Source organism: Magnolia sinica, chromosome 9 (genome assembly GCF_029962835.1).
Source record: "Magnolia sinica isolate HGM2019 chromosome 9, MsV1, whole genome shotgun sequence".
NCBI classification, from domain to species: domain Eukaryota; kingdom Viridiplantae; phylum Streptophyta; class Magnoliopsida; order Magnoliales; family Magnoliaceae; genus Magnolia; species Magnolia sinica.
This window is the reverse complement of record NC_080581.1, coordinates 69677756-69689564: the sequence shown is the minus strand read 5'-3', so window position 1 is coordinate 69689564 and position 11809 is coordinate 69677756. Positions and strand designations below refer to the sequence as shown.

The following is an 11809-nucleotide window of genomic DNA, read 5'->3' as shown; positions in this document are numbered from 1 at the left end:
ATGCTCAGAATGCAAGGTCAGAGTAATGTGGAATCATGGTGATGAGTATATGAATGCAATCAGCCGTACCAAGGCTATGCCCTACATGATATGAATGCTACCGGCCATAATAGGACCATGTAATGCGAGATACAACTCAAGCATGCTAATCCTCCTCCAAATCCACATACAACTTATCAAATATCAGTGCAGTTCTCATTCTTGATAATCACCGGGGTCTAATACACTCTACACCAGCTTGTCGCCCCTATCCGAACGCACAATTGGGAGAGTGGAAGAGACCTCACTATCTGCCTGTCAATATCGGGCCCGGCTCGTCGATAGTGGACACATTCCTCAAGCTGGTCAAACTCAACCTAGAAATTGCCCCCTCAATCAGGCGGGTAAGGTCACACCCCTTTCCAACCGACCATGACACAGTGGGAGACGCGGCGTACTAGTATACGGCCCTCGTGCGCTCATGTATCCATTCAGTCTCGATATTGGAGTCATCCTCTGGTACCATCGGGTTTAGAGATTTTCACCCAGGGACATCTATGACGCCCTGATGCTAGAAACAGTATTTTCGGTATCCAATCTAGCCATCCATGATGTGTCGGTGGAGGCTATGGCCTTGATGTCACTAGGGCATACAATAATCATAATCATACAAATGTAAGTACATGAATCACTCTACCAGACATGCAACAAACCCTGTGCATACCGTGCGCTCATGAAGGGCAACTCAGCATATCAAGGAACCCATAAACAATCTACCCGAGGGCATATGCCATGATCAATCACTCCTCATATCAAGCATACATATGATGCGTATGATCATTAATCATGAATCGATACTAAGCATGTTATATAGTGATGCACTCTGTGCATAGCGAAGATGGGCCTAGACGGCTTACATGTTACAAGTATGGGCCTAACTATGGGCCTTAGGGAGAGTGATAATGCGGACATTTAACCAGCATTATCCTTACAATGTGGATATCAAACCATCATTGCTCCCAAGGCATAGCCCGCTATAAAGGTCAACACATAAACCATGGTGAAATCACGTTATAATGGTGCTCATGTACATGGGTCTCGTATATATCAAGATGGGCCTAATCACATGGGCCTTATATTTGTCAAGTGGGCCACACCAGTAGACCTTGAATACATCACAATGGACCCTCATATGGCAAGTGGGCCACATCACACAGGCCACACAGATATCAAATGGGCCACACCCAAATGTAAATGGTGATAATAATTCCCACCATTAAAATTCCCAAGGCTCGCCATAACATTTATTTCCCATTCATTCTGATCATAAGGCCACGCAGACCGGAATTTATAGGAAAAGCAAAATATTATATTGGTCCAAACTTTGCAGCCTAAGGGTTTTAATGGTGGACGTTCAAACCCACTGCTTTTGATAATGTGGTCCACCTTAATCTAGATCTATCTCATTTTGATCTCAGGCCTTAAAATTATCTGTCAAAATGGTTGGACAGTTTGGATATGACACATGCATCATGGTGGGTCCCGTGGATGGACAGCAAGGGTGAAACAAGTGGGGCCCACATAACTTAGTGACGTCACATACACCAGCTATATAGCTGGTGTGTGGTACTCCAGCCAACCTACTTCATAAGGTGGGTCCATACGTGTGGCCCACCATAACAATCATTTCCCATCCAACGTTGATAAGGTCATACAGACCTGGGCCCACAGTAATGTTTATTTTCCACCAACCTGTTGGTACGATCACATAGACCTAGGCTCACCAAAATGTTTATTTTCCACCAATCTGTTTATGAGGTCACGTGGACCTTAGGCCCACCGTCATATTTATCTGCCACCCAAACTGTTGATAAGGTCACAGGACAAGGGCCCCACCGTAATGTTTATTTTCCACCCAAGCTGTTCATGAGGTCACGTGGACCAAGGGCCCACCGTAATGCCATCCAAACTGTTGATAGGGTCACACGTACCCTGAAGAAGAGGAAAAACAAATTTCATAGTGATTCAAAACTTCAGTCACCCAAAACGGGTTCAATGGCTAGCGTTCAATCACACTGTCCCCTGTCATGTGGGCCACCTGAGTTCACTTACATGGCTAATTTGAGGTGGGCCCACTGTTTGGAAGGGGGCCATCTAATGCACGGTGCTGATGTTCCGTACACAACACGGCTGGGACCCACGGTCCCTGCCTCCAATGCCCATGCAGCAGGACGCTACTGGCGTCCTTGGGCTGTCAGCAGGGATAGCAGCTGCTGCTGCCTCTTGTTTTTTTTTTTAATTTTCTTGGGTTTTGGGGATTTTCCTAGGTGGGGCCCGCGTCAGGAGAATCCACCCCATCCATTGTCTCCTATGGCTCGAGACAAGCCGAACAAGCCCAATATTTGGTATTTTTCGGTGTGTAGAAAGGTAAAAATGTATTCTTAACGGTGAAAACTATTTTTTTCAATGCTATGGCCTGCCAGATGATCAGATTGGCTTCATCTTTCGGCTCAACGCCTAAAATGGGCAGAGAAACAAAATCGACGGCGTGGGTCAGCTACATACATCAAAGTGGGGCCTGGATGAGCAGCCCAGCCCAATCTTTAAAAAGCTAAAAAAAATTTGATAGTTGTTAGTACATGTACTCCATGTTAGCCATGCCTAGCGTCCAGCATCCGGAGACGCTGGACAGACGGGTGACGGTGGGCCTCACATGCTTGGACGGTTTTGATGAAACACATGCATCATGCGGTGGGGCCCACATAGTACACACACCAGCTAGCCGCCCTTGCTAGGGATTGACACCAAGACCTCAAGTGCTGAAATGAGGTATCTCCACTCAGTCTGCCAGTTAAGCTATGAATCTGGGTGTGTGTACTGCACGGTGGAGTCCCACCGTCCACGATGGACGGTGCAGATAGAACATGAATTAGTGGGGCCCACTACATCAAAATGGATAGAGAGAGAGAGATACGGTGAGATAGAGAGGAGGGACCCCGCCACTATGGGCCCTCCATTTCTTACATTCATACATCAAACGGGTCCCACCACATGTGGCCCTAAAAAAAAAGGGAAATAACGGTGGATCACCCACCTCTAAGCCTTCTTCTTGCTCCCGTAGGCTTGTAAGCTCCTATGTTCGACTTTTAACGGTGGATGATGGAGTTTCTATGGTGGGGATGAGAGATGAGAGGGTGGGCCACACTTGCAGTTGAAAGAGAGTGTTGGACGTGTGGAATTTCTCATGGGATTTGGATATTTGCTAGAGAATGAGAGAGGGAGATAGAAATAATGGGTGTAAGGACGGATGGAGTGGTGTTGTAGGGATGGGAGATTGATGGGTATGGGTGAGTTTTGAAAATTTGTAAAAGGAGTATGGTTATGTTTGAAAATTATAAAAAGGAGGAATGGTGAGGGGAGAGAGAGGTTTGACTTGTGGGAAAAGGGAGAGAGGCCACTTGTACTTGTTGTTGGGTGAGGTGGTATGGAGGTAAGGTGGTGTACTTGTCTTGATTTGATGTGACATTCTGTAGAGATTCCCTCAAAGTCCGCAATGCGCGGCGTTTTTCTCGAAATGAACATAGGCTGACATCTCCATCCTAGGTATCGGTTCGGTGCGCGAGTTGCAGTGTTGGAACCGTGGCGACGGCGCGGTCGCCAAGGTACATGTCTCAGGTTGAGCCAACTTCGGCATGTAGAACTCGGCTTAGGATTGCGCGCAAACATCGGAAATGGGTCGAGGATTTGCCGGGATTCGACCGGAAGGACCGCGGAAGCATACAGAATGGTACGGACTACAGGTCTTACATATATAGAGAACTAAGGGTTTTCATGGCCTATTTAAAGGCAATGGTACCAATTGTGCAGAACATAGTGCAAAACTCGGCAGTCAAGTTTTTTAGCTATGAGCAAGCATCTAGGTTTGGTTTCTTTGCATCGAATCATTTTCTTGCATTGTTTGAAGGCTGATGCCAATATCTCTTTAATTTTGTTTTTGTTGATTGATGTCTATGAATTTATAACATTTTGTCATGATTGATGTCAAGTTCTTTAGACATCTATGTTCGATGCCTATGATCCTTTGTTTTTGTAAATGGCATAAAAGTCCCCTCATTGTGCATAGCAAAACATTTACTTGGAATGTTATTATAAGAGTGCATGACATAATCATCAAACATGCCATCCTTTTGGCTTTTTATATTATTGCTAAAGATTAATTTATTAGAATGCCTATTAAGTAGCTCACAAGTTAAAACAGCAAAAAATAAAAATAAAAATTGATTTGTCTGATACCACTACATATTCACATGCACATGAACATAGCAGGTGGAACTAAGAGTTGGGCTGCTTTGAACTAATGGTGGCCAAAAAATGGCTCAGGGTCCAGTTCTGGTTTTAAATAGTTGATTGAATTTTTTATTTTGATTTTCCTTTTGTCTTTAAACATATGGGTTATACATTTGAATCTGATTGCTAACTTTATGGATGTTTGGATGAGAAGATTTTGGAGTTGTGTTTTATTGCCTAGAAAACATTTAGGTCCGTTAGACAATGGTTTAACAATCGTACTAGCAATGTCGTTTTAGAGACAATGGGCCATTAACAAATGACAAAAATGCCATTTTCTCCGGCCATGTATCTCTATAATCTATTCGTGCATGCATAACCTACCCATGTTTTTCTTTCCCAGTCTTCTGACATGCTCAACTTCAGAAATTGTCTAAACAGAACCAACAGAGCGAAAATTCAGATTCATGTTGACCAACCATTCTAAGTTTCTCGATTGATATTTATAGCTCTCCAAGTTAGTCCTTAATTTAAGTCAATCATGGCAGAGATGTTGGTAAAATGGATTCCTTACGCAGAGTCCTTGATATTACACGGGTGGTATTTGGAGTCGTTCTGCGACAGCCTCCTATGAGGGAAGCTCCAACTTCATGCCATTTGCTGACATAAGAAATGAAATCTTCATCTGAAACCCCTGTAAATGCCTGTAGCAGGATAGAAAAGGAAAGAGAAGTTGAAGTATTTTCAGTAAGCATTTTGTGGGCATCTAAAATGCAGAATTACATGACATTTGGTTCCATGTCACTAGCATCTTAGACTAGTTTATTCTATGGCTAAGACTGCATTAGTACATTGTAGACAATTTAACAATCGAGTTGTTGTCTAGCTCCCATGAAAAATGGAACTAAACAAAGAAAAGAAGGAATTTCTTAATATTGGAGAATTGGTTGTGATCATGTTCGGATGTTCCACATGTTTTGAAATGACAACTCAATTGCTGAGTTGCCATCTAGCTGGTTCACATGTTTTGAAACACAGCAAACTTATAGTATAACCATTTAATCATTCCATTGAAATGGTAGCTTGTATTACTGTTGAGTCCATCTTAATCTTAGAGAATATGCACTCTAGAGGGTAAGCATACATATCAAATGCCTAGGGATTCAAATTCCATGATATGCTTAAATTATAGAGGCTGATACATATACAATAAAATCACATACATGCTACATTTTGTGGTAGAGATATACAATTGATGAAGTCTTGGAGAAATTTGCCCTTTCTACTAGTCATAGTTTTTTTGTTTCTATTTCCAACACCATGCTTTTGTGTCTTATATTAGTTACGTCCCCAGAGATGTGAAGCCTAAAAATTTTCTACAGGATCAGAGAACTTGCTCTGATACAAGTTGACTGCAGACAATTTTATGTGATAGAGTGCAAGATATGATATTTATAAAACTCTAGTGCCAAATGCAGGAAGAATCTAGAATAGCTAGGAGGATTGGAGAGATCCAGAAAGCAATATAGTTACAAGTTTGCCATCACAAAAGAATTACATGAATGCCATTACAAATCATCCCTCAACAAAGTACAGCTGTCTGTTAATATGCACAGGTGATTGATCTTTCTCAAAGTATTTGGGTATCATGATTCCGGGAAAATCAGTACCAGTTTATGTGAAATGGATCAATTATACTTTACCTGGCCGTGCTTCCATTTGTATGTATTTTCAATGCATCTTAGGTGAACATGTGCCCGTTGTTCTGTTTTTTGTTTGCATATTTAGCTGATATACTTACTAAAACCTAATTTAATTTTCTTTTTTATTCCATAAGTTTTGTGTGCTTGTGCGTTTTGTTTTGTTGGTGCATGCTTTCTACAGTTGGGTTTGTTCACATATCCCTTGTACATTGATGTCACGCTCTTTAAATATGGTGCCTGCAGGTTTCCAGATCAATAGCAGATGCATACTTGAAAACACCAGAATTTACTCTGGATCTGTACAATTTACGAATTATGATTTCTATAGTGCTTTTCTGGTTTTCCATATGGAAAGATGATGATTCAAGTTTTTTTATATATATATATATATATATATATATATATATATATATATATATATATATATATATATAATATAATATAATATAATATAATATACTCATAAATATGAAGCTGAGAGTCTGTCGTGTAAATGTGTGATCATTTTTTTAGCATATTTACCTCTTTACATAATGGGATAAGATAGAGTATCAGGTCACTTCTCTCACATCTTGTCATAGGTGTGAAGGAGCCTGAGGCAAAATGGATTGGATGGGCTGGTTTATATGTACCAGATGAAATGGATAGCGATCACTTACCAAAGCACTAGCAGAAAAGGTTTGTAAGATGCAATCTTCATTCTTAACTTGTCTTTGGCCTTGAATTTAGGATGCAAATGACAATGGAGCCACTTTTCTAGTGTTGGTTTCCCAGAAGACAGTTCTGTTGAAGACCAAACAGGAATTCAACTTTGCTAGGTTGGGCTGGGTTAAGGGTCAACCAGAGCCAACCCGATCTGTGGAGAACCCGATCCACAACCTGCTCTAATCCGTATTGTAACCCAAGTGAGACTGAACAAAAAATTGTTTTCTGGATATTGCAGCTTGCTAAATGGTTCTCTTATATATGGAGATCACCAAAGTATATGATCTGGATATTGTTTATGACAGTCCTGATTATGTGCCTGAAGATGTAATATGAAAAGCTTTTTATTCTTAACGTGATCTCTTTCTTGTCCTCTTTTGCAGAGTTGTGAATTTTGTATCAATGTTTTATATAAATCTCTCTCTATGAATCTATTTATCTACCTGTCTCTCTCTGTATCTATCCATCTATCTACAAATTTATTTTGAACTGCTTTCCTTATATAGTGATGCTGGATTCAATAGCATTCACAGTGAAATCTATCTACTATTCAATAGTACCAGTTCTTGTGACATTATTTTCAGCAACATTTTAGTAATCCACTATAAATATTTTTAAACATTATTTTCAGCAACATTTTGGTGCGCGAGAAGTCACAAAGTGTGAAGGTAAGCAGGAACTGATTTGAGCATGGGAATGGATAAGCTTCAGCTTCGGCTATAATAGTGTACTGAGCTGATATGTCTAGTCCATCCAAGTAGGAGTTATGCCTTGGTGATCCAAACTATTGATCTGATGGGCTCTGGACAGATGTCAGATGCCTCAAAAATTTCTCAGGTTCGAATATCCTAGCTATCCAACCTCTGCACTTTCTCCTCTTTTTAGGTGTCTATCAAATAAAGCCAAAGGTTTTTTTTTTTCTTTTTTCTTTTTCTTTTTCTTTTCCTTATGGACATGGTGAATTTTTGTATGTGAAAAACATCTTGCGGTTTTAAGCAAAGACCATTTAACTTGAATTGCAAATGTTCAGCTTAATCAAGAAGAAATACTAATTAGGTTTTATGCTTTATCTTACTAATAACTATAATTCAATTTGATAGTGCATCCAAACACGCTCTAAGCTGGTTGTATGCAGCCTTTTTTGGAGTTATTGTTGTACATGCTTATATCAAAGGCTGAATTTTGAGTCACAAAACCGTTTACTGGAATTGCCTAGAGAAAGACGTGGCACACCTGAAAGTTGTTTTAGTCCTAATTTTGTCTGTATGCCAATGTATATTTATGCTTTCAACTATTATGATAAGATTCCTGCTATTACTTCTTATGATGGTTTAGGATTTTTTTTTTTTCACCTCTACGTTCTAGTTGTTGATGAATGGGTACCGGGACAAGCTCTAAAAGCCATCTCGTTTGCATTCATGCTGGTAATGCATGCAAGATTGGGGGAAAAAACAGTTGTTGACAAATGGTGTTCGATTCCAAGAAATTTGTACTTCTGTATGCAGAACTAGATGTCATATTTGCAGCTTTTTGGATTCCAGAGATTGTATCTAATATACGTGCTTATAACTGTTGCCTATCTTATAGCTTATAATATATTATTGTTCCTTTCAGTTTTGCCAATAATAAATCATTTGCCAATAATACTACAGAGTTTGCTTTTGGTCTTGCAATAAAGTTGGTTTACAATATTAAACTACATTCAATGAAAGTCTTGTGGAACAGGTAATTCACCTTTGTACTTTAATATTTTCTTTTAAAGGATTATGTACTTTTATATTTTACATTTTGGACAGTCTAGATTAGCAAATAGGCACCCCATTTAGGGTGTATTTGAGAATGTGAAAATCAATAGACCCAAATTTATTTCCATCCAGAACTGAATTCAGAAACTATGGTCAAATTCTCATGCACAGGTTGATTATTATGAGATCTTTATGAGATTTCCAAAGAGTTTTTGATTTCTTTAGAATAACGGCCCGTTTGGTAGAATAGATAACACCTCTAGCCATGCTCTCTGAGCGGTAGCTCCTTTGGAGCCCGCTTTCACGTCGACCCAAGGGTCCTAGTGTGGAACTACCAGATCTGCTCGTTGAGTCTAAAAGTGAGATGCAATGTTTTTTATTTTTATTTGTTAATTTTATTTTATGCTTATACCTATGAAGACACTTAATTTAATGGATTTGATATTGAATTTGGTATGCTTACAAGTTAAGTTGCAAATTATTATATAGAATTGGTTCGATATCTTTTATGTTTGTAAATGTTGTTAATAGTTAGTTAGATGATGAATGATACTTGCGATTGTGTGTGTGTGTGTGTGTGTGTGTGTGTGTGTGTGTGTGTGTTATTCTTGCAGGATTTATTTCTTAGGGGGACATGATATTCTTGCGGCCTATGGTAATATGCCCCAATAATGCTTGTATGCTACTAGTATATGGTAGATATTATTAGGTTAATTTATCAAAAAAATTGTTTACTCAATTTAAACACATTTTGTTATTAGTTAGCTAGACGATGAATATCAATTATGATTGATTATGGAATTGTTTAAGTATGGGACAATCAGTTGCCCATTATAAAGGTGATATATATATATATATATAGATAAGTTATAGAGTGATGTTTTTATTTTTCTTTTCTTTGGGTGTAGGAGCATTTATGGAGATATTTGACAATTTATATGCGAAATGCAGGTTGGCTTTGGTTTCTCTGTTCGAACCAGGCAATGACTTTTGTTGTCACCTTTTCTAATTTGGCAGCTACCTTAACTGTTGGCATCTACCAGAAAATCATTGTTTACTTTTTATCATAGACTAGAAGAAAAGCTCTTGGATATGGTATGAATCGCGTCTCTCTTTCTTTCTTTTTCTTTTTTTATATGCCTTTATATGATAGGAGATATCTGTATTTGGCAGATAATATGCTATGCCAATTTGCTGATCCCATGTTCTACACCCATATGGATTAAATCAACTGTTTGACATTGAAATAGACAAGGTATATACTCCCATATGGATGCTTTTGTGATGCTTTCTAGATCATATATTGTCTACACTGGAATCTTGCATAGAAGGAAGAACTTAGAGGGCAAAAAAAAAAACTTTTTTCTCGATTGCGAGACCTAGCTTGGGCATATTCTTTTGGAATGAAAATTGACATGTTTGATCAATGGCTGTTTTGGCTTTGCAGGCACTAGCATCTCATTCTCAGTGACTCAACTTGTTGCAGGAGATGTTCGCCGATATAGCTTTAGAGGTTGATGTTCAAGCAAGGGGTAAGGAGCCAATGCATTCTCTGCTTTTCTTTCTCTCTTGAGTGTGTATGCTTAGTAGTTCTGTTTTGGCCAAAAGTTGTTGGCTATGGCTCATCTTCAATTGGAGATTTACTTAGTGTTTCTCTTCAACAACAATTGGCTATTCATTAGTCATTAAGTTGGCTGAATTTGAAGCTTTCTCTTGTACTAATAATTGACTGGATGCAAGTGAGCTTTGTAATATTACAAGTTCCAAGTAAGGGAATCCAAGGAAAATAAGCATGCTTAAACGTCAATGATGAGCCTACACAACTTGAAAGGATTTTTATTATCATGATTTCAAATTCATGTGATCATTCCCCAATGAAGACTTTTGAGATTTTTTTAGTTTTTTCTGAAAAATTGTAATTATTACAATAAGCTCAAATTACTGTGATCATTCCCTAATGAAGATGAGGGCCAATCTATCACAACTTGCAGTATCGTCCTATCTGTCCCCTTAAATGACAGGCTATAAACTTATTTGTATTTGGAACTATTCAATTGATTGCCCATGTAAATATTATTTTAATATTCATTCCCATGGTTGCTAAGAGAAGGGAAATGACTACAGCGTCAAACAAAGAAGTTGATCAAGTGATCTTTGAAATCTAGGTTATTTCTGGATGCTTGGTTATTCATTTTTCAAATTTGGGCTATAAGGTCATTTGTTACAATTTCTGCAGAAAGATGATGATTTCCAGATTATCTATACTTAATTGCTTGCTCGTACTCATTTACTTAATGCAGATGACTGTAATGTGTTCAACCAGAGCCAACCCAAAAAGGAGTCATCTCCGCTCAAGGCAATTGATTTTGGGTTGTCTGTATTCTTTAAACTTGGTAAGGTCTTGGGATTCCTAGCTTGTAACTATCTATCGATATGGATGATTCATCCTCCATTCATTAGCTGTCATTCTGAAATGTTTTTCATGCAATTTGTGTTATTCTATTAGGAGATTTTAGCATTGAAACTTTGGGGATTTTCTACAGGGGAGCGGTTTACAGAGATAGTGGGCAGTCCATATTACAATGCATCCGAAGTGTTAAAATGAAACTACAACCCGGAGGTTGATGTCTGGAGTGCTGGAGTGATTCTTTACATCTTGCTTTGTTGAATCGAACATCATACATTGCCTCAATTCACCTTCTACTATTTTTTTTCCCTTTCAATTCTAAATCTCTTTTCTTCATGAGCTCTAGTAGTAAATAACTATTGCGTTCTTTCTTTCAGGTTAACAAACCAAATCTTCCACTTGCATCGCGATTTTCAGGTTTTTTTGGAAACAACAGCTTGTCTGATACAGGACTGCCATCCCAAAAAGGCTATAAACTTCTTAATGTGTATGTTCATCTGACTCATTTGTACTAAACTTATTCTATATGTATTTGGATGCAATATTGAGTTGAATTCCAATCTCTAACTTTGATACCAATTAATTTCTTTTAGCTATTTTGTTTTGTAGGCTTTAGGAAGGGATGAATGGGAGTCAGGTTGGATTTTTTAATTTTTTAATTTTTTTTGTATTTGTAATTATTTAATTGATTGCCCATGTAAATATTATTTTAATATTCATTCCCATGGTCACGGCAGCTCTATTAGAGAAGAGAAGGGAAATGACTATAGCATCAAACAAAGAAGCAATCTACATCTTTTGGATTGCACCACATGCAGGTCCTGATCATATTTGGGCTATTAGATATGTTCACAGTAGTGGGCCTCATTGAGCTCTTTTACAAAAGCAATCAAGTCACCTTTATATAGAAAACAGGCAAAAATCAGACCCGAGTTTTGTTTATAATTGGTTTTCCAAATCCATTGATCCACTCACTGCATACA

At 38.5% G+C, this 11809-nt stretch overlaps 1 long non-coding RNA gene across 3 annotated transcripts; it reads left to right on the top strand.

Annotated features, from left to right (window-relative positions):
* Positions 1–6554: 6554 nt before the first annotated feature.
* Positions 6555–10986, top strand: LOC131256434 (uncharacterized). 3 transcript variants are annotated; one of them, XR_009176815.1, is made up of 4 exons: positions 6555–6647; positions 9328–9514; positions 9593–9674; positions 9867–10916. It is a non-coding gene; the product is annotated as an uncharacterized LOC131256434 (long non-coding RNA). The 3 variants fall into 3 exon arrangements; XR_009176816.1 differs by lacking the exon at positions 6555–6647 and having other exon boundaries at positions 9294–9514; positions 9867–9951; positions 10720–10982; XR_009176814.1 differs by lacking the exon at positions 6555–6647 and having other exon boundaries at positions 9294–9514; positions 9867–10986.
* Positions 10987–11809: the final 823 nt, after the last annotated feature.